The sequence below is a fragment of the Cucurbita pepo genome, chromosome 19 (genome assembly GCF_057944985.1).
Source record: "Cucurbita pepo subsp. pepo isolate OVF chromosome 19, ASM5794498v1, whole genome shotgun sequence".
Classification (NCBI taxonomy): domain Eukaryota; kingdom Viridiplantae; phylum Streptophyta; class Magnoliopsida; order Cucurbitales; family Cucurbitaceae; genus Cucurbita; species Cucurbita pepo.
Window position 1 is genome coordinate 5,842,558 of NC_141816.1, and position 23,552 is coordinate 5,866,109.

The following is a 23,552-nucleotide window of genomic DNA, read 5'->3' on the forward strand; positions in this document are numbered from 1 at the left end:
AATTCTATTCTAGTTCATTATGCCTGATCATTACCCATAGAAATTTCAAAAAAACGTTGACCGTGTCTCGGTTTTTTAGCATGTACATCAAACGTCACAGATTATGGTTTCCGAATAAGGGTTTCGATTTTAAGCACTCTTTTACTGTTTTTTACGCTCCGTCTTTTCGACCTTCTATTCTAGATCACCAAGCCTGATCATTCGCAACGAAAGTTTCAAAAAAGCTCGACCGCGACTCAGTTTTTTGAGCACGTACTTCAGGTGTCCCAGATTAGGGTTCGACTTTAATCACTCTTTTACTGTTTGATGCACTCCGTTTCTTCGAAATTGTAATCTAAATCCTTGTCCCTGATCAATCCCCACAAAAGTTTGTAAAAACGTCGACCCTGAGTCGGTTTTGTGAGCACGTACTTCAAACTTCACATATTAGGGTTTCCCGAATTAGAGTTCGATTTTAAGCACACTTTTACCGTTTTTTGCACTCCATTTCTACGAAATTCTATTCTAGTTCATTATGCCTGATCATTACCCACAGAAATTTCGAAAAACGTTGACCGTGTCTCGGTTTTTTAGCATGTACTTCAAACGTCACAGATTATGGTTTCCGAATAAGGGTTTCGATTTTAAGCACTTTTCCGAATCTTCGACATTCTATTCTAGATCACCAAGCCTGATCATTCGCAACGAAAGTTTCAAAAATCCTCGACCGCGACTCAGTTTTTTGAGCACGTACTTCAGACGTCCCAGATTAGGGTTCGACTTTAATCACTCTTTTACTGTTTGATGCACTTCGTTTCTTCGAAATTGTAATCTAAATCCTTGTCCCTGATCATTCCCCACAAAAGTTTGTAAAAACGTCGACCGTGAGTAGGTTTTGTGAGCACGTATTTCAAACTTCACATATTAGGGTTTCCTGAATTAGAGTTCGATTTTAAGCACACTTTTACCATTTTATGCACTCTGTTTCTACGAAATTCTATTCTAGTTCATTATGCCTGATCATTACCCATAGAAATTTCAAAAAAACGTTGACCGTGTCTCGGTTTTTTAGCATGTACATCAAACGTCACAGATTATGGTTTCCGAATAAGGGTTTCGATTTTAAGAACTCTTTTACTGTTTTTTACGCTCCGTCTTTTCGACCTTCTATTCTAGATCACCAAGCCTGATCATTCGCAACGAAAGTTTCAAAAAAGCTCGACCGCGACTCAGTTTTTTGAGCACGTACTTCAGGTGTCCCAGATTAGGGTTCGACTTTAATCACTCTTTTACTGTTTGATGCACTCCGTTTCTTCGAAATTGTAATCTAAATCCTTGTCCCTGATCAATCCCCACAAAAGTTTGTAAAAACGTCGACCCTGAGTCGGTTTTGTGAGCACGTACTTCAAACTTCACATATTAGGGTTTCCCGAATTAGAGTTCGATTTTAAGCACACTTTTACCGTTTTATGCACTCCGTTTCTACGAAATTCTAATCTAGTTCATTATGCCTGATCATTACCCACAGAAATTTCGAAAAACGTTGACCGTGTCTCGGTTTTTTAGCATGTACTTCAAACGTCACAGATTATGGTTTCCGAATAAGGGTTTCGATTTTAAGCACTCTTTTACTGTATTTTACACTCCGTCTCTTCGACATTCTATTCTAAATCACGAAGCCGGATCATTCGCAACGAAAGTTTCAAAAAACCTCGACCGCGACTCAAATTTTTGAGCACGTACTTAGGACGTCCCAGATTAGGGTTCGACTTTAATCACTCTTTTACTGTTTGATGCACTCCGTTTCTTCGAAATTGTAATCTAAATCCTTGTCCCTGATCATTCCCCACAAAAGTTTGTAAAAACGTCGACCGTGAGTCGGTTTTGTGAGCACGTACTTCAAACTTCACATATTAGGGTTTCCCGAATTAGAGTTCGATTTTAAGCACACTTTTACAGTTTTATGCACTCCGCTTCTACGAAATTCTATTCTAGTTCATTATGCCTGATCATTACCCATAGAAATTTCGAGAAACGTTGACCGTGTCTCGGTTTTTTCGCATGTACTTATAACTTCACAGATTATGTTTTCCGAATAAGGGTTTCGATTTTAAGCATTCTTTTACTGTTTTTTACACTCCGTCTCTTCCACATTCTATTCTAAATAACCAGGCCTGATCATTCGCAACGGAAGTTTCAAAAAACCTCGACCGCGACTGAGTTTTTTGAGCACGTACTTCAGACGTCCCAGATTAGGGTTCGACTTTAATCACTCTTTTACTGTTTGATGCACTCCGTTTCTTCGAAATTGTAATCTAAATCCTTGTCCCTCATCATTCCCCACAAAAGTTTGTAAAATCGTCGACCGTGAGTCGGTTTTGTGAGCACGTACTTCAAACTTCACATATTAAGGTTTCCCGAATTAGAGTTCGATTTTAAGCACACTTTTACTGTTTTATGCACTCCGTTTCTATGAAATTCTATTCTAGTTCATTATGCCTGATCATTACCCATAGAAATTTCGAAAAACGTTGACCGTGTATCGGTTTTTTAGCATGTACTTCAAACGTCACAGAGTATGGTTTCCGAATAAGGGTTTCGATTTTAAGCACTCTTTTACTGTTTTTTACGCTCCGTCTCTTCGACATTCTATTCTAGATCACCAAGCCTGATCATTCGCAACGAAAGTTTCAAAAAAGCTCGACCGCGACTCAGTTTTTTGAGCACGTACTTCAGACGTCCCAGATTAGGGTTCGACTTTAATCACTCTTTTACTGTTTGATGCACTCCGTTTCTTCGAAATTGTAATCTAATTCCTTGTCCCTGATCATTCCCCACAAAAGTTTGTAAAATCGTCGACCGTGAGTCGGTTTTGTGAGCACGTACTTCAAACTTCACATATTAGGGTTTCCCGAATTAGAGTTCGAATTTAAGCACACTTTTACCGTTTTATGCACTCCGTTGCTACGAAATTCTATTCTTGTTCATTATGCCTGATCATTACCCACAGAAATTTTGAAAAACGTTGACCGTGTCTCGGTTTTTTAGCATGTACTTCAAACGTCACAGATTATGGTTTCCGAATAAGGGTTTCGATTTTAAGCACTCTTTTCCTGTTTTTTACGCTCCGTCTCTTCGACATTCTATTCTAAATCACCAAGCCTGATCATTCGCAACGAAAGTTTCAAAAAACCTCGACCGCGACTCAGTTTTTTGAGCACGTACTTCAGACGTCCCAGATTAGGGTTCGACTTTAATCACTCTTTTACTGTTTGATGCACTCCGTTTCTTCGAAATTGTAATCTAAATCCTTGTCCCTCATCATTCCCCACAAAAGTTTGTAAAAACGTCGACCGTGAGTCGGTTTTGTGAGCACGTACTTCAAACTTCACATAATAGGGTTTCCGGAATTAGGGTTAGATTTTAAGCACACTTTTACCGTTTTATGCACTCCGTTTCTACGACATTCTATTCTAGTTCATTATGCCTGATCATTACCCACAGAAATTTCGAAAAACGGAGACCGTGTCTCGGTTTTTTAGCATGTACTTCAAACGTCACAGATTATGATTTCCGAATAAGGGTTTCGATTTTAATCACTCTTTTACTGTTTTTTACGCTCCGTCTCTTCGACATTCTATTCTAGATCACCAAGCCTGATCATTCGCAACGAAAGTTTCAAAAAACCTCGACCGCGACTCAGTTTTTTGAGCACGTACTTCAGACGTCCCAGATTAGGGTTCGACTTTAATCACTCTTTTACTGTTTGATGCACTCCGTTTCTTCGAAATTGTAATCTAAATCCTTGTCCCTGATCATTCCCCACAAAAGTTTGTAAAAACATCGACCGTGAGTCGGTTTTGTGAGCACGTACTTCAAACTTCACATATTACGGTTTCCCGAATTAAAGTTCGATTTTAAGCACTCTTTTACCGTTTTATGAACTCCGTTTCTACGAAATTCTATTCTAGTTCATTATGCCTGATCATTACCCATAGAAATTTCGAAAAACGTTGACCGTGTCTCGGTTTTTTAGCATGTACTTCAAACGTCACAGATTATGGTTTCCGAATAAGGGTTTCCGATTTTAAGCACTCTTTTACTGTTTTTTACGCTCCGTCTCTTCGACATTCTATTCTAAATCACCAAGCCTAATCATTTGCAACGAAAGTTTCAAAAAACCTCGACCGCGACTCAGTTTTTTGAGCACGTACTTCAGACGTCCCAGATTAGGGTTCGACTTTAATCACTCTTTTACTGTTTGATGCACTCCGTCTCTTCGAAATTGTAATCTAAATCCTTGTCCCTGATCATTCCCCACAAAAGTTTGTAAAAACGTCGACCGTGAGTCGGTTTTGAGAGCACGTACTTCAAACTTCACATATTAGGGTTTCCCGAATTAGAGTTCGATTTTAAGCACACTTTTACCGTTTTATGTACTCCGTTGCTACGAAATTCTATTCTTGTTCATTATGCCTGATCATTACCCACAGAAATTTCGAAAAACGTTGACCGTGTCTCGGTTTTTTAGCATGTACTTCAAACGTCACAGATTATGGTTTCCGAATAAGGGTTTCGATTTTAAGCACTCTTTTCCTGTTTTTTACGCTCCGTCCCTTCGACATTCTATTCTAAATCACCAAGCCTGATCATTCGCAACGAAAGTTTCAAAAAACCTCGACCGCGACTCAGTTTTTTGAGCACGTACTTCAGACGTCCCAGATTAGGGTTCGACTTTAATCACTCTTTTACTGTTTGATGCACTCCGTTTCTTCGAAATTGTAATCTAAATCCTTGTCCCTCATCATTCCCCACAAAAGTTTGTAAAAACGTCGACCGTGAGTCGGTTTTGTGAGCACGTACTTCAAACTTCACATAATAGGGTTTCCGGAATTAGGGTTCGATTTTAAGCACACTTTTACCGTTTTATGCACTCCGTTTCTACGAAATTCTATTCTAGTTCATTATGCCTGATCATTACCCATAGAAATTTCGAAAAACGTTGACCGTGTCTCGGTTTTTTAGCATGTACTTCAAACGTCACAGATTATGGTTTCCGAATAAGGGTTTCCGATTTTAAGCACTCTTTTACTGTTTTTTACGCTCCGTCTCTTCGACATTCTATTCTAAATCACCAAGCCTAATCATTTGCAACGAAAGTTTCAAAAAACCTTGACCGCGACTCAGTTTTTTGAGCACGTACTTCAGACGTCCCAGATTAGGGTTCGACTTTAATCACTCTTTTACTGTTTGATGCACTCCGTCTCTTCGAAATTGTAATCTAAATCCTTGTCCCTGATCATTCCCCACAAAAGTTTGTAAAAACGTCGACCGTGAGTCGGTTTTGAGAGCACGTACTTCAAACTTCACATATTAGGGTTTCCCGAATTAGAGTTCGATTTTAAGCACACTTTTACCGTTTTATGCACTCCGTTGCTACGAAATTCTATTCTTGTTCATTATGCCTGATCATTACCCACAGAAATTTCGAAAAACGTTGACCGTGTCTCGGTTTTTTAGCATGTACTTCAAACGTCACAGATTATGGTTTCCGAATAAGGGTTTCGATTTTAAGTACTCTTTTCCTGTTTTTTACGCTCCGTCTCTTCGACATTCTATTCTAAATCACCAAGCCTGATCATTCGCAACGAAAGTTTCAAAAAACCTCGACCGCGACTCAGTTTTTTGAGCACGTACTTCAGACGTCCCAGATTAGGGTTCGACTTTAATCACTCTTTTACTGTTTGATGCACTCCGTTTCTTCGAAATTGTAATCTAAATCCTTGTCCCTCATCATTCCCCACAAAAGTTTGTAAAAACGTCGACCGTGAGTCGATTTTGTGAGCACGTACTTCAAACTTCACATAATAGGGTTTCCGGAATTAGGGTTCGATTTTAAGCACACTTCTACCATTTTATGCACTCCGTTTCTACGAAATTCTATTCTAGTTCATTATGCCTGATCATTACCCACAGAAATTTCAAGAAACGTTGACCGTGTCTCGGTTTTTTAGCATGTACTTCAAACGTCACAGATTATGGTTTCCGAATAAGGGTTTCGATTTTGATCACTCTTTTACTGTTTTTTACGCTCCGTCTCTTCGACATTCTATTCTAGATCACCGAGCCTGATCATTCGCAACGAAAGTTTCAAAAAACCTCGACCGCGACTCAGTTTTTTGAGCACGTACTTCAGACGTCCCAGATTAGGGTTCGACTTTAATCACTCTTTTACTGTTTGATGCACTCCGTCTCTTCGAAATTGTAATCTAAATCCTTGTCCCTGATCATTCCCCACAAAAGTTTGTAAAAACGTCGACCGTGAGTCGGTTTTGAGAGCACGTACTTCAAACTTCACATATTAGGGTTTCCCGAATTAGAGTTCGATTTTAAGCACACTTTTACCGTTTTATGCGCTCCGTTTCTACGAAATTCTATTCTAGTTCATTATGCCTGATCATTACCCATAGAAATTTCGAAAAATGTTGACCGTGTCTCGGTTTTTTACAATGTACTTCAAACATCACAGATTATGGTTTCTGAATAAGTGTTTCGATTTTAAGCACTCTTTTACTGTTTTTTACGCTCCGTCTCTTCGACATTCTATTCTAGATCACCAAGCCTGATCATTCGCAACGAAAGTTTCAAAAAACCTCGACCGCGACTCAGTTTTTTGAGCACGTACTTCAGACGTCCCAGATTAGGGTTCGACTTTAATCACTCTTTTACTGTTTGATGCACTCCGTTTCTTCGAAATTGTAATCTAAATCCTTGTCCCTTATCATTCCCCACAAAAGTTTTTAAAAACGTCGACCCTGAGTCGGTTTTATGAGCACGTACTTCAAACTTCACATATTAGGGTTTCCCGAATTAGAATTCGATTTTAAGCACACTTTTACCGTTTTATGCACTCCGTTTCTACGAAATTCTATTCTAGTTCATTATGCATGATCATTACCCACAGAAATTTCGAAAAACGTTGACCGTGTCTCGGTATTTTAGCATGTACTTCAAACGTCAGAGATTATGGTTTCCGAATAAGGGTTTCGATTTTAATCACTCTTTTACTGTTTTTACGCTCCGTCTCTTCGACATTCTATTCTAGATCACCAAGCCTGATCATTCGCAACAAAAGTTTCAAAAAACCTCGACCGCGACTCAGTTTTTTGAGCACGTACTTCAGACGTCCCAGATTAGGGTTCGACTTTAATCACTCTTTTACTGTTTGATGCACTCCGTCTCTTCGAAATTGTAATCTAAATCCTTGTCCCTGATCATTCCCCACAAAAGTTTGTAAAAACGTCGACCGTGAGTCGGTTTTGAGAGCACGTACTTCAAACTTCACATATTAGGGTTTCCCGAATTAGAGTTCGATTTTAAGCACACTTTTACCGTTTTATGTACTCCGTTGCTACGAAATTCTATTCTTGTTCATTATGCCTGATCATTACCCACAGAAATTTCGAAAAACGTTGACCGTGTCTCGGTTTTTTAGCATGTACTTCAAACGTCACAGATTATGGTTTCCGAATAAGGGTTTCCGATTTTAAGCACTCTTTTACTGTTTTTTACGCTCCGTCTCTTCGACATTCTATTCTAAATCACCAAGCCTAATCATTTGCAACGAAAGTTTCAAAAAACCTCGACCGCGACTCAGTTTTTTGAGCACGTACTTCAGACGTCCCAGATTAGGGTTCGACTTTAATCACTCTTTTACTGTTTGATGCACTCCGTCTCTTCGAAATTGTAATCTAAATCCTTGTCCCTGATCATTCCCCACAAAAGTTTGTAAAAACGTCGACCGTGAGTCGGTTTTGAGAGCACGTACTTCAAACTTCACATATTAGGGTTTCCCGAATTAGAGTTCGATTTTAAGCACACTTTTACCGTTTTATGCACTCCGTTTCTACGAAATTCTATTCTAGTTCATTATGCCTGATCATTACCCATAGAAATTTTAAGAAACGTTGACCGTGTCTCGGTTTTTTAGCATGTACTTCAAACGTCACAGATTATGGTTTCCGAATAAGGGTTTCGATTTTAAGCACTCTTTTACTGTTTTTTATGCTCCGTCTCTTCGACATTCTATTCTAAATCACCAAGCCTGATCATTCGCAACGAAAGTTTCAAAAAACCTCGACCGCGACTCAGTTTTTTGAGCACGTACTTCAGACGTCCCAGATTAGGGTTCGACTTTAATCACTCTTTTACTGTTTGATGCACTCCGTTTCTTCGAAATTGTAATCTAAATCCTTGTCCCTCATCATTCCCCACAAAAGTTTGTAAAAACGTCGACCGTGAGTCGGTTTTGTGAGCACGTACTTCAAACTTCACATAATAGGGTTTCCGGAATTAGGGTTCGATTTTAAGCACACTTTTACCGTTTTATGCACTCCGTTTCTACGAAATTCTATTCTAGTTCATTATGCCTGATCATTACCCATAGAAATTTCGAAAAACGTTGACCGTGTCTCGGTTTTTTAGCATGTACTTCAAACGTCACAGATTATGGTTTCCGAATAAGGGTTTCCGATTTTAAGCACTCTTTTACTGTTTTTTACGCTCCGTCTCTTCGACATTCTATTCTAAATCACCAAGCCTAATCATTTGCAACGAAAGTTTCAAAAAACCTTGACCGCGACTCAGTTTTTTGAGCACGTACTTCAGACGTCCCAGATTAGGGTTCGACTTTAATCACTCTTTTACTTTTTGATGCACTCCGTCTCTTCGAAATTGTAATCTAAATCCTTGTCCCTGATCATTCCCCACAAAAGTTTGTAAAAACGTCGACCGTGAGTCGGTTTTGAGAGCACGTACTTCAAACTTCACATATTAGGGTTTCCCGAATTAGAGTTCGATTTTAAGCACACTTTTACCGTTTTATGTACTCCGTTGCTACGAAATTCTATTCTTGTTCATTATGCCTGATCATTACCCACAGAAATTTCGAAAAACGTTGACCGTGTCTCGGTTTTTTAGCATGTACTTCAAACGTCACAGATTATGGTTTCCGAATAAGGGTTTCGATTTTAAGCACTCTTTTCCTGTTTTTTACGCTCCGTCCCTCCGGAATTAGGGTTCGATTTTAAGCACACTTTTACCGTTTTATGCACTCCGTTTCTACGAAATTCTATTCTAGTTCATTATGCCTGATCATTACCCATAGAAATTTCGAAAAACGTTGACCGTGTCTCGGTTTTTTAGCATGTACTTCAAACGTCACAGATTATGGTTTCCGAATAAGGGTTTCGATTTTAAGCACTCTTTTCCTGTTTTTTACGCTCCGTCCCTTCGACATTCTATTCTAAATCACCAAGCCTGATCATTCGCAACGAAAGTTTCAAAAAACCTCGACCGCGACTCAGTTTTTTGAGCACGTACTTCAGACGTCCCAGATTAGGGTTCGACTTTAATCACTCTTTTACTGTTTGATGCACTCCGTTTCTTCGAAATTGTAATCTAAATCCTTGTCCCTCATCATTCCCCACAAAAGTTTGTAAAAACGTCGACCGTGAGTCGGTTTTGTGAGCACGTACTTCAAACTTCACATAATAGGGTTTCCGGAATTAGGGTTCGATTTTAAGCACACTTTTACCGTTTTATGCACTCCGTTTCTACGAAATTCTATTCTAGTTCATTATGCCTGATCATTACCCATAGAAATTTCGAAAAACGTTGACCGTGTCTCGGTTTTTTAGCATGTACTTCAAACGTCACAGATTATGGTTTCCGAATAAGGGTTTCCGATTTTAAGCACTCTTTTACTGTTTTTTACGCTCCGTCTCTTCGACATTCTATTCTAAATCACCAAGCCTAATCATTTGCAACGAAAGTTTCAAAAAACCTTGACCGCGACTCAGTTTTTTGAGCACGTACTTCAGACGTCCCAGATTAGGGTTCGACTTTAATCACTCTTTTACTTTTTGATGCACTCCGTCTCTTCGAAATTGTAATCTAAATCCTTGTCCCTGATCATTCCCCACAAAAGTTTGTAAAAACGTCGACCGTGAGTCGGTTTTGAGAGCACGTACTTCAAACTTCACATATTAGGGTTTCCCGAATTAGAGTTCGATTTTAAGCACACTTTTACCGTTTTATGTACTCCGTTGCTACGAAATTCTATTCTTGTTCATTATGCCTGATCATTACCCACAGAAATTTCGAAAAACGTTGACCGTGTCTCGGTTTTTTAGCATGTACTTCAAACGTCACAGATTATGGTTTCCGAATAAGGGTTTCGATTTTAAGCACTCTTTTCCTGTTTTTTACGCTCCGTCCCTCCGGAATTAGGGTTCGATTTTAAGCACACTTTTACCGTTTTATGCACTCCGTTTCTACGAAATTCTATTCTAGTTCATTATGCCTGATCATTACCCATAGAAATTTCGAAAAACGTTGACCGTGTCTCGGTTTTTTAGCATGTACTTCAAACGTCACAGATTATGGTTTCCGAATAAGGGTTTCGATTTTAAGCACTCTTTTCCTGTTTTTTACGCTCCGTCCCTTCGACATTCTATTCTAAATCACCAAGCCTGATCATTCGCAACGAAAGTTTCAAAAAACCTCGACCGCGACTCAGTTTTTTGAGCACGTACTTCAGACGTCCCAGATTAGGGTTCGACTTTAATCACTCTTTTACTGTTTGATGCACTCCGTTTCTTCGAAATTGTAATCTAAATCCTTGTCCCTCATCATTCCCCACAAAAGTTTGTAAAAACGTCGACCGTGAGTCGGTTTTGTGAGCACGTACTTCAAACTTCACATAATAGGGTTTCCGGAATTAGGGTTCGATTTTAAGCACACTTTTACCGTTTTATGCACTCCGTTTCTACGAAATTCTATTCTAGTTCATTATGCCTGATCATTACCCATAGAAATTTCGAAAAACGTTGACCGTGTCTCGGTTTTTTAGCATGTACTTCAAACGTCACAGATTATGGTTTCCGAATAAGGGTTTCCGATTTTAAGCACTCTTTTACTGTTTTTTACGCTCCGTCTCTTCGACATTCTATTCTAAATCACCAAGCCTAATCATTTGCAACGAAAGTTTCAAAAAACCTTGACCGCGACTCAGTTTTTTGAGCACGTACTTCAGACGTCCCAGATTAGGGTTCGACTTTAATCACTCTTTTACTTTTTGATGCACTCCGTCTCTTCGAAATTGTAATCTAAATCCTTGTCCCTGATCATTCCCCACAAAAGTTTGTAAAAACGTCGACCGTGAGTCGGTTTTGAGAGCACGTACTTCAAACTTCACATATTAGGGTTTCCCGAATTAGAGTTCGATTTTAAGCACACTTTTACCGTTTTATGCACTCCGTTGCTACGAAATTCTATTCTTGTTCATTATGCCTGATCATTACCCACAGAAATTTCGAAAAACGTTGACCGTGTCTCGGTTTTTTAGCATGTACTTCAAACGTCACAGATTATGGTTTCCGAATAAGGGTTTCGATTTTAAGTACTCTTTTCCTGTTTTTTACGCTCCGTCTCTTCGACATTCTATTCTAAATCACCAAGCCTGATCATTCGCAACGAAAGTTTCAAAAAACCTCGACCGCGACTCAGTTTTTTGAGCACGTACTTCAGACGTCCCAGATTAGGGTTCGACTTTAATAAACTCTTTTACTGTATGATGCGCTCCGTTTCTTCGAAATTGTAATCTAAATCCTTGTCCCTTATCATTCCCCACAAAAGTTTGTAAAAACGTCGACCGTGAGTCGGTTTTGTGAGCACGTACTTTGAACTTCACATATTAGGGTTTCCCGAATAAGAGTTCGATTTTAAGCACACTTTTACCGTTTTATGCACTCGGTTTCTACGAAATTCTATTCTAATTCATTATGCCTGATCATTACCCATAGAAATTTCGAAAAAACGTGGACCGTGTCTCGGTTTTTTAGCATGTACTTCAAACGTCACAGATTATGGTTTCCGAATAAGGGTTTCGATTTTAAGTACTCTTTTACTGTTTTTTACGCTCCGTCTCTTCGACATTCTATTCTAGATCACCAAGCCTGATCATTCGCAACGAAAGTTTCAAAAAACCTCGACCGCGACTTAGTTTTTTGAGCACGTACTTCAGACGTCCCAGATTAGGGTTCGACTTTAATCACTCTTTTACTGTTTGATGCACTCCGTTTCTTCGAAATTGTAATCTAAATCCTTGTCCCTCATCATTCCCCACAAAAGTTTGTAAAAACGTCGACCGTGAGTCGATTTTGTGAGCACGTACTTCAAACTTCACATAATAGGGTTTCCGGAATTAGGGTTCGATTTTAAGCACACTTTTACCATTTTATGCACTCCGTTTCTACGAAATTCTATTCTAGTTCATTATGCCTGATCATTACCCACAGAAATTTCGAAAAACGTTGACCGTGTCTCGGTTTTTTAGCATGTACTTCAAACGTCACAGATTATGGTTTCCGAATAAGGGTTTGGATTTTGATCACTCTTTTACTGTTTTTTACGCTCCGTCTCTTCGACATTCTATTCTAGATCACCGAGCCTGATCATTCGCAACGAAAGTTTCAAAAAACCTCGACCGCGACTCAGTTTTTTGAGCACGTACTTCAGACGTCCCAGATTAGGGTTCGACTTTAATCACTCTTTTACTGTTTGATGCACTCCGTCTCTTCGAAATTGTAATCTAAATCCTTGTCCCTGATCATTCCCCACAAAAGTTTGTAAAAACGTCGACCGTGAGTCGGTTTTGAGAGCACGTACTTCAAACTTCACATATTAGGGTTTCCCGAATTAGAGTTCGATTTTAAGCACACTTTTACCGTTTTATGCGCTCCGTTTCTACGAAATTCTATTCTAGTTCATTATGCCTGATCATTACCCATAGAAATTTCGAAAAATGTTGACCGTGTCTCGGTTTTTTACAATGTACTACAAACATCACAGATTATGGTTTCTGAATAAGTGTTTCGATTTTAAGCACTCTTTTACTGTTTTTTACGCTCCGTCTCTTCGACATTCTATTCTAGATCACCAAGCCTGATCATTCGCAACGAAAGTTTCAAAAAACCTCGACCGCGACTCAGTTTTTTGAGCACGTACTTCAGACGTCCCAGATTAGGGTTCGACTTTAATCACTCTTTTACTGTTTGATGCACTCCGTTTCTTCGAAATTGTAATCTAAATCCTTGTCCCTCATCATTCCCCACAAAAGTTTGTAAAAACGTCGACCGTGAGTCGGTTTTGTGAGCACGTACTTCAAACTTCACATAATAGGGTTTCCGGAATTAGGGTTCGATTTTAAGCACACTTTTACCGTTTTATGCACTCCGTTTCTACGAAATTCTATTCTAGTTCATTATGCCTGATCATTACCCATAGAAATTTCGAAAAACGTTGACCGTGTCTCGGTTTTTTAGCATGTACTTCAAACGTCACAGATTATGGTTTCCGAATAAGGGTTTCCGATTTTAAGCACTCTTTTACTGTTTTTTACGCTCCGTCTCTTCGACATTCTATTCTAAATCACCAAGCCTAATCATTTGCAACGAAAGTTTCAAAAAACCTTGACCGCGACTCAGTTTTTTGAGCACGTACTTCAGACGTCCCAGATTAGGGTTCGACTTTAATCACTCTTTTACTGTTTGATGCACTCCGTCTCTTCGAAATTGTAATCTAAATCCTTGTCCCTGATCATTCCCCACAAAAGTTTGTAAAAACGTCGACCGTGAGTCGGTTTTGAGAGCACGTACTTCAAACTTCACATATTAGGGTTTCCCGAATTAGAGTTCGATTTTAAGCACACTTTTACCGTTTTATGCACTCCGTTGCTACGAAATTCTATTCTTGTTCATTATGCCTGATCATTACCCACAGAAATTTCGAAAAACGTTGACCGTGTCTCGGTTTTTTAGCATGTACTTCAAACGTCACAGATTATGGTTTCCGAATAAGGGTTTCGATTTTAAGTACTCTTTTCCTGTTTTTTACGCTCCGTCTCTTCGACATTCTATTCTAAATCACCAAGCCTGATCATTCGCAACGAAAGTTTCAAAAAACCTCGACCGCGACTCAGTTTTTTGAGCACGTACTTCAGACGTCCCAGATTAGGGTTCGACTTTAATCACTCTTTTACTGTTTGATGCACTCCGTTTCTTCGAAATTGTAATCTAAATCCTTGTCCCTCATCATTCCCCACAAAAGTTTGTAAAAACGTCGACCGTGAGTCGATTTTGTGAGCACGTACTTCAAACTTCACATAATAGGGTTTCCGGAATTAGGGTTCGATTTTAAGCACACTTTTACCATTTTATGCACTCCGTTTCTACGAAATTCTATTCTAGTTCATTATGCCTGATCATTACCCACAGAAATTTCGAAAAACGTTGACCGTGTCTCGGTTTTTTAGCATGTACTTCAAACGTCACAGATTATGGTTTCCGAATAAGGGTTTCGATTTTGATCACTCTTTTACTGTTTTTTACGCTCTGTCTCTTCGACATTCTGTTCTAGATCACCGAGCCTGATCATTCGCAACGAAAGTTTCAAAAAACCTTGACCGCGACTCAGTTTTTTGAGCACGTACTTCAGACGTCCCAGATTAGGGTTCGACTTTAATCACTCTTTTACTGTTTGATGCACTCCGTTTCTTCGAAATTGTAATCTAAATTCTTGTCCCTTATCATTCCCCACAAAAGTTTTTAAAAACGTCGACCCTGAGTCGGTTTTGTGAGCACGTACTTCAAACTTCACATATTAGGGTTTCCCGAATTAGAGTTCGATTTTAAGCACACTTTTACCGTGTTATGCACTCCGTTTCTACGAAATTCTATTCTAGTTCATTATGCCTGATCATTACCCATAGAAATTTCGAGAAACGTTGACCGTGTCTCTGTTTTTTAGCATGTAGTTCAAACGTCACAGATTATGGTTTCCGAATAAGGGTTTCGATTTTAAGCACTCTTTTACTGTTTTTTACGCTCCGTCTCTTCGACATTCTATTCTAAATCACCAAGCCTGATCATTCGCAACGAAAGTTTCAAAAAACCTTGACCGCGACTCAGTTTTTTGAGCACGTACTTCAGACGTCCCAGATTAGGGTTCGACTTTAATCACTCTTTTACTGTTTGATGCACTCTGTTTCTTCGAAATTGTAATCTAAATCCTTGTCCCTGATCATTCCCCACAAAAGTTTGTAAAAACATCGACCGTGAGTCGGTTTTGTGAGCACGTACTTCAAACTACACATATTAGGGTTTCCCGAATTAAAGTTCGATTTTAAGCACTCTTTTACCGTTTTATGAACTCCGTTTCTACGAAATTCTATTCTAGTTCATTATGCCTGATCATTACCCATAGAAATTTCGAAAAACGTTGACCGTGTCTCGGTTTTTTAGCATTTACTTCAAACGTCACAGATTATGGTTTCCGAATAAGGGTTTCCGATTTTAAGCACTCTTTTACTGTTTTTTACGCTCCGTCTCTTCGACATTCTATTCTAAATCACCAAGCCTAATCATTTGCAACGAAAGTTTCAAAAAACCTTGACCGCGACTCAGTTTTTTGAGCACGTACTTCAGACGTCCCAGATTAGGGTTCGACTTTAATCACTCTTTTACTGTTTGATGCACTCCGTCTCTTCGAAATTGTAATCTAAATCCTTGTCCCTGATCATTCCCCACAAAAGTTTGTAAAAACGTCGACCGTGAGTCGGTTTTGAGAGCACGTACTTCAAACTTCACATATTAGGGTTTCCCGAATTAGAGTTCGATTTTAAGCACACTTTTACCGTTTTATGCACTCCGTTGCTACGAAATTCTATTCTTGTTCATTATGCCTGATCATTACCCACAGAAATTTCGAAAAACGTTGACCGTGTCTCGGTTTTTTAGCATGTACTTCAAACGTCACAGATTATGGTTTCCGAATAAGGGTTTCGATTTTAAGTACTCTTTTCCTGTTTTTTACGCTCCGTCTCTTCGACATTCTATTCTAAATCACCAAGCCTGATCATTCGCAACGAAAGTTTCAAAAAACCTCGACCGCGACTCAGTTTTTTGAGCACGTACTTCAGACGTCCCAGATTAGGGTTCGACTTTAATCACTCTTTTACTGTTTGATGCACTCCGTTTCTTCGAAATTGTAATCTAAATCCTTGTCCCTCATCATTCCCCACAAAAGTTTGTAAAAACGTCGACCGTGAGTCGATTTTGTGAGCACGTACTTCAAACTTCACATAATAGGGTTTCCGGAATTAGGGTTCGATTTTAAGCACACTTTTACCATTTTATGCACTCCGTTTCTACGAAATTCTATTCTAGTTCATTATGCCTGATCATTACCCACAGAAATTTCAAGAAACGTTGACCGTGTCTCGGTTTTTTAGCATGTACTTCAAACGTCACAGATTATGGTTTCCGAATAAGGGTTTCGATTTTGATCACTCTTTTACTGTTTTTTACGCTCCGTCTCTTCGACATTCTATTCTAGATCACCGAGCCTGATCATTCGCAACGAAAGTTTCAAAAAACCTCGACCGCGACTCAGTTTTTTGAGCACGTACTTCAGACGTCCCAGATTAGGGTTCGAATTTAATCACTCTTTTACTGTTTGATGCACTCCGTCTCTTCGAAATTGTAATCTAAATCCTTGTCCCTGATCATTCCCCACAAAAGTTTGTAAAAACGTCGACCGTGAGTCGGTTTTGAGAGCACGTACTTCAAACTTCACATATTAGGGTTTCCCGAATTAGAGTTCGATTTTAAGCACACTTTTACCGTTTTATGCGCTCCGTTTCTACGAAATTCTATTCTAGTTCATTATGCCTGATCATTACCCATAGAAATTTCGAAAAATGTTGACCGTGTCTCGGTTTTTTACAATGTACTTCAAACATCACAGATTATGGTTTCTGAATAAGTGTTTCGATTTTAAGCACTCTTTTACTGTTTTTTACGCTCCGTCTCTTCGACATTCTATTCTAGATCACCAAGCCTGATCATTCGCAACGAAAGTTTCAAAAAACCTCGACCGCGACTCAGTTTTTTGAGCACGTACTTCAGACGTCCCAGATTAGGGTTCGACTTTAATCACTCTTTTACTGTTTGATGCACTCCGTTTCTTCGAAATTGTAATCTAAATCCTTGTCCCTTATCATTCCCCACAAAAGTTTTTAAAAACGTCGACCCTGAGTCGGTTTTGTGAGCACGTACTTCAAACTTCACATATTAGGGTTTCCCGAATTAGAATTCGATTTTAAGCACACTTTTACCGTTTTATGCACTCCGTTTCTACGAAATTCTATTCTAGTTCATTATGCAAGATCATTACCCACAGAAATTTCGAAAAACGTTGACCGTGTCTCGGTATTTTAGCATGTACTTCAAACGTCAGAGATTATGGTTTCCGAATAAGGGTTTCGATTTTAATCACACTTTTACTGTTTTTACGCTCCGTCTCTTCGACATTCTATTCTAGATCACCAAGCCTGATCATTCGCAACAAAAGTTTCAAAAAACCTCGACCGCGACTCAGTTTTTTGAGCACGTACTTCAGACGTCCCAGATTAGGATTCGACTTTAATCACTCTTTTACTGTTTGATGCACTCCGTTTCTTCGAAATTGTAATCTAAATCCTTGTCCCTGATCATTCCCCACAAAAGTTTGTAAAAACATCGACCGTGAGTCGGTTTTGTGAGCACGTACTTCAAACTTCACATATTAGGGTTTCCCGAATTAAAGTTCGATTTTAAGCACTCTTTTACCGTTTTATGAACTCCGTTTCTACGAAATTCTATTCTAGTTCATTATGCCTGATCATTACCCATAGAAATTTCGAAAAACGTTGACCGTGTCTCGGTTTTTTAGCATTTACTTCAAACGTCACAGATTATGGTTTCCGAATAAGGGTTTCCGATTTTAAGCACTCTTTTACTGTTTTTTACGCTCCGTCTCTTCGACATTCTATTCTAAATCACCAAGCCTAATCATTTGCAACGAAAGTTTCAAAAAACCTCGACCGCGACTCAGTTTTTTGACGTACTTCAGACGTCCCAGATAAGGGTTCGACTTTAATCACTCTTTTACTGTTTGATGCACTCCGTCTCTTCGAAATTGTAATCTAAATCCTTGTCCCTGATCATTCCCCACAAAAGTTTGTAAAAACGTCGACCGTGAGTCGGTTTTGAGAGCACGTACTTCAAACTTCACATATTAGGGTTTCCCGAATTAGAGTTCGATTTTAAGCACACTTTTACCGTTTTATGCGCTCCGTTTCTACGAAATTCTATTCTAGTTCATTATGCCTGATCATTACCCATAGAAATTTCGAAAAAGTTGACCGTGTCTCGGTTTTTTACAATGTACTTCAAACATCACAGATTATGGTTTCTGAATAAGGGTTTCGATTTTAAGCACTCTTTTACTGTTTTTTACGCTCCGTCTCTTCGACATTCTATTCTAAATCACCAAGCCATATCATTCGCAACGAAAGTTTCAAAAAACCTCAGACGCGACTCAGTTTTTTGAGCACGTACTTCAGACGTCCCAGATTAGGGTTCGACTTTAATCACTCTTTTACTGTTTGATGCACTCCGTTTCTTCGAAATTGTTATCTAAATCCTTGTCCCTGATCATTCCCCACAAAAGTTTGTAAAAACGTCGACCGTGAGTCGGTTTTGTGAGCACGTACTTCAAACTTCACATATTAGGGTTCCCCGAATTATTGTTCGATTTTAAGCAACTTTTACCGTTTTATGCACTCCGTTTCTACGAAATTCTATTCTAGTTCATTATGCCTGATCATTACCCACAGAAATTTCGAAAAACGTTGACCGTGTCTCGGTTTTTGAGCATGTACTTCAAACGTCACAGATTATTGTTTCCGAATAAGGGTTTCGATTTTAAGCACTCTTTTACTGTTTTTTACGCTCCGTCTCTTCGACATTCTATTCTAAATCACCAAGCCTGATCATTCGCAACGAAAGTTTCAAAAAACCTCGACCGCGACTCAGTTTTTTTAGCACGTACTTCAGACGTCCCAGATTAGGGTTCGGCTTTAATCACTCTTTTACTGTTTGATGCACTCCATTTCTTCGAAATTGTAATCTAAATCCTTGTCCCTGATCATTCCCCACAAAAGTTTGTAAAAACGTAGACCGTGAGTCGGTTTTGTGAGCACGTACTTCAAACTTCACATATTAGGGTTTCCCGAATTAGAGTTCTATTTTAAGCACACTTTTACCGTTTTATGCACTCCGTTTCTACAAAATTCTAATCTAGTTCATTATGTCTGATCATTACCCACAGAAATTTCGAAAAACGTTGACCGTGTCTCGGTTTTTTAGCATGTACTTCAAACGTCACAGATTATGGTTTCCGAATAAGGGTTTCGATTTTAATCACTCTTTTACTGTTTTTTACGCTCCGTCTCTTCGACATTTTATTCTAGATCACCAAGCCTGATCATTCGCAACGAAAGTTTCAAAAAACCTCGACCGCGACTCAGTTTTTTGAGCACGTACTTCAGACGTCCCAGATTAGGGTTCGACTTGAATCACTCTTTTACGGTTTGATGCACTCCGTTTCTTCTAAATTGTAATCTAAATCCTTGTCCCTGATCATTCCCCACAAAAGTTTGTAAAAACGTAGACCGTGAGTCGGTTTTGTGAGCACGTACTTCAAACTTCACATATTAGGGTTTCCCGAATTAGAGTTCGATTTTAAGCACACTTTTACCGTTTTATGCACTCCGTTTCTACGAAATTCTAATCTAGTTCATTATGCCTGATCATTATCCACAGAAATTTCGAAAAACGTTGACCGTGTCTCGGTTTTTTAGCATGTACTTCAAACGTCACAGATTATGGTTTCCGAATAAGGGTTTCGATTTTAATCACTCTTTTACTGTTTTTTACGCTCCGTCTCTTCGACATTCTATTCTAAATCACATAGCCTGATCATTCGCAACGAAAGTTTCAAAAAACCTCGACCGCGACTCAGTTTTTTGAGCACGTACTTCAGACGTCCCAGATTAGGGTTTGAGTTTAATCACTCTTTTACTGTTTGATGCACTCCGTTTCTTCGAAATTGTAATCTAAATCCTTGTCCCTTATCATTCCCCACAAAAGTTTGTAAAATCGTCGACCGTGAGTCGGTTTTGTGAGCACGTACTTCAAACTTCACATATTAGGGTTTCCCGAATTAGAGTTCGATTTTAAGCACACTTTTACTGTTTTATGCACTCCAATTCTACGAAATTCTATTCTAGTTCATTATGCCTGATCATTACCCATAGAAATTTCGAAAAACGTTGACCGTGTCTCGGTTTTTTAGCATGTACTTCAAACGTCACAGATTATGGTTTCCGAATAAGGGTTTCGATTTTAAGCACTCTTTTCCTGTTTTTTACGCTCCGTCTCTTCGACATTCTATTCTAAATCACCAAGCCTGATCATTCGCAACGAAAGTTTCAAAAAACCTTGACCGCGACTCAGTTTTTTGAGCACGTACTTCAGACGTCCCAGATTAGGGTTCGACTTTAATCACTCTTTTACTGTTTGATGCACTCCGTTTCTTCGAAATTGTAATCTAAATCCTTGTCCCTCATCATTCCCCACAAAAGTTTGTAAAAACGTCGACCGTGAGTCGGTTTTGTGAGCACGTACTTCAAACTTCACATAATAGGGTTTCCGGAATTAGGGTTCGATTTTAAGCACACTTTTACCGTTTTATGCACTCCATTTCTACGAAATTCTATTCTAGTTCATTATGCCTGATCATTACCCACAGAAATTTCGAAAAACATAGACCGTGTCTCTGTTTTTTAGCATGTACTTCAAACGTCACAGATTATGGTTTCCGAATAAGGGTTTCGATTTTAATCACTCTTTTACTGTTTTTTACGCTCCGTCTCTTCGACATTCTATTCTAAATCACATAGCCTGATCATTCGCAACGAAAGTTTCAAAAAACCTCGACCGCGACTCAGTTTTTTGAGCACGTACTTCAGACGTCCCAGATTAGGGTTCGACTTTAATCACTCTTTTACTGTTTGATGCACTCTGTTTCTTCGAAATTGTAATCTAAATCCTTGTCCCCGATCATTCCCCACAAAAGTTTGTAAAAACGTCGACCGTGAGTCGGTTTTGTGAGCACGTACTTCAAACTTCACATATTAGGGTTTCCCGAATTAGAGTTCGATTTTAAGCACACTTTTACCGTTTTATGCACTCCATTTCTACGAAATTCTATTCTAGTTCATTATGCCTGATCATTACCCACAGAAATTTCGAAAAACGTTGACCGTGTCTCGGTATTTTAGCATGTACTTCAAACGTCAGAGATTATGGTTTACGAATAAGGGTTTCGATTTTAAGCACTCTTTTTCTGTTTTTTACGCTCCGTCTCTTCGACATTCTATTCTAAATCACCAAGCCTGATCATTCGCAACGAAAGTTTCAAAAAACCTCGACCGCGACTCAGTTTTTTGAGCACGTACTTCAGACGTCCCAGATTAGGGTTCGACTTTAATCACTCTTTTACTGTTTGGTGCACTCCGTTTCTTCGAAATTGTAATCTAAATCCTTGTCCTTGATCATTCCCCACAAAAGTTTTTAAAAACGTCGACCCTGAGTCGGTTTTGTGAGCACGTACTTCAAACTTCACATATTAGGGTTTCCCGAATTAGAGTTCGATTTTAAGCACACTTTCACCGTTTTATGCATTCCGTTTCTACGAAATTCTATTCTAGTTCATTATGCCTGATCATTACCCACAGAAATTTCGAAAAACGTTGACCGTGTCTCGGTTTTTTAGCATGTACTTCAAACGTCACAGATTATTGTTTCCGAATAAGGGTTTCGATTTTAAGCACTCTTTTACTGTTTTTTACGCTCCGTCTCTTCGACATTCTATTCTAAATCACGAAGCCTGATCATTCGCAACGAAAGTTTCAAAAAACCTCGACCGCGACTCAGTTTTTTTAGCACGTACTTCAGACGTCCCAGATTAGGGTTCGACTTTAATCACTCTTTTACGGTTTGATGCACTCCGTTTCTTCGAAATTGTAATCTAAATCCTTGTCCCTGATCATTCCCCACAAAAGTTTGTAAAAACGTCGACCCTGAGTCGGTTTTGTGAGCACATACTTCAAACTTCACATATTAGGGTTTCCCGAATTAGAGTTCGATTTTAAGCACACTTTTACTTTTTTATGCACTCCAATTCTACGAAATTCTATTCTAGTTCATTATGCCTGATCATTACCCATAGAAATTTCGAAAAACGTTGACCGTGTCTCGGTTTTTTAGCATGTACTTCAAACGTCACAGATTATGGTTTCCGAATAAGGGTTTCGATTTTAAGCACTCTTTTACTGTTTTTTACGCTCCGTCTCTTCGACATTCTATTCTAGATCACCAAGCCTGATCATTCGCAACGAAAGTTTCCAAAAAGCTCGACCGCGACTCAGTTTTTTGAGCACGTACTTCAGATGTCCCAGATTAGGGTTCGACTTTAATCACTCTTTTACTGTTTGATGCACTCCGTTTCTTCGAAATTGTAATCTAAATCCTTTTCTCTGAACATTCCCCACAAAAGTTTGTAAAAACGTCGACCGTGAGTCGGTTTTGTGAGCACGTACTTCAAACCTCACATATTAGGGTTTCCCGAATTAGAGTTCGATTTTAAGCACACTTTTACCGTGTTATGCACTCCGTTTCTACGAAACTCTATTCTAGTTCATTATGCCTGATCATTACCCACAGAAATTTCGAAAAACGTTGACCGTGTCTCGATTTTTTAGCATGTACTTCAAACATCACAGATTATGGTTTCCGAATAAGGCTTTCGATTTTAAGCACTCTTTTACTGTTTTTTACGCTCCGTCTCTTCGACATTCTATTCTAAATCACCAAGCCTAATCATTTGCAACGAAAGTTTCAAAAAACCTCGACCGTGACTCAGTTTTTTGAGCACGTACTTCAGACGTCCCAGATAAGGGTTCGACTTTAATCACTCTTTTACTGTTTGATGCACTCCGTCTCTTCGAAATTGTAATCTAAATCCTTGTCCCTGATCATTCCCCACAAAAGTTTGTAAAATCGTCGACCCTGAGTCGGTTTTGTGAGCACGTACTTCAAACTTCACATATTAGGGTTTCTCGAATTAGAGTTCGATTTTAAGCACACTTTTACCGTTTTATGCACTCCGTTTCTACGAAATTCTATTCTAGTTCATTATGCCTGATCATTACCCACAGAAATTTCGAAAAACGTTGACCGTGTCTCGGTTTTTTAGCATGTACTTCAAACGTTACAGATTATGGTTTCCGAATAAGGGTTTCGATTTTAAGCACTCTTTTACTGTTTTTTACGCTCCGTCTCTTCGACATTCTATTCTAAATCACCAAGCCTGATCATTCGCAACGAAAGTTTCAAAAAACCTCGACCGCGACTCAGTTTTTTGAGCACGTACTTCAGACGTCCCAGATTAGGGTTCGACTTTAATCACTCTTTTACTGTTTGATGCACTCCGTTTCTTCGAAAATGTAATCTAAATCCTTGTCCCTGATCATTCCCCACAAAAGTTTGTAAAAACGTCGACCGTGA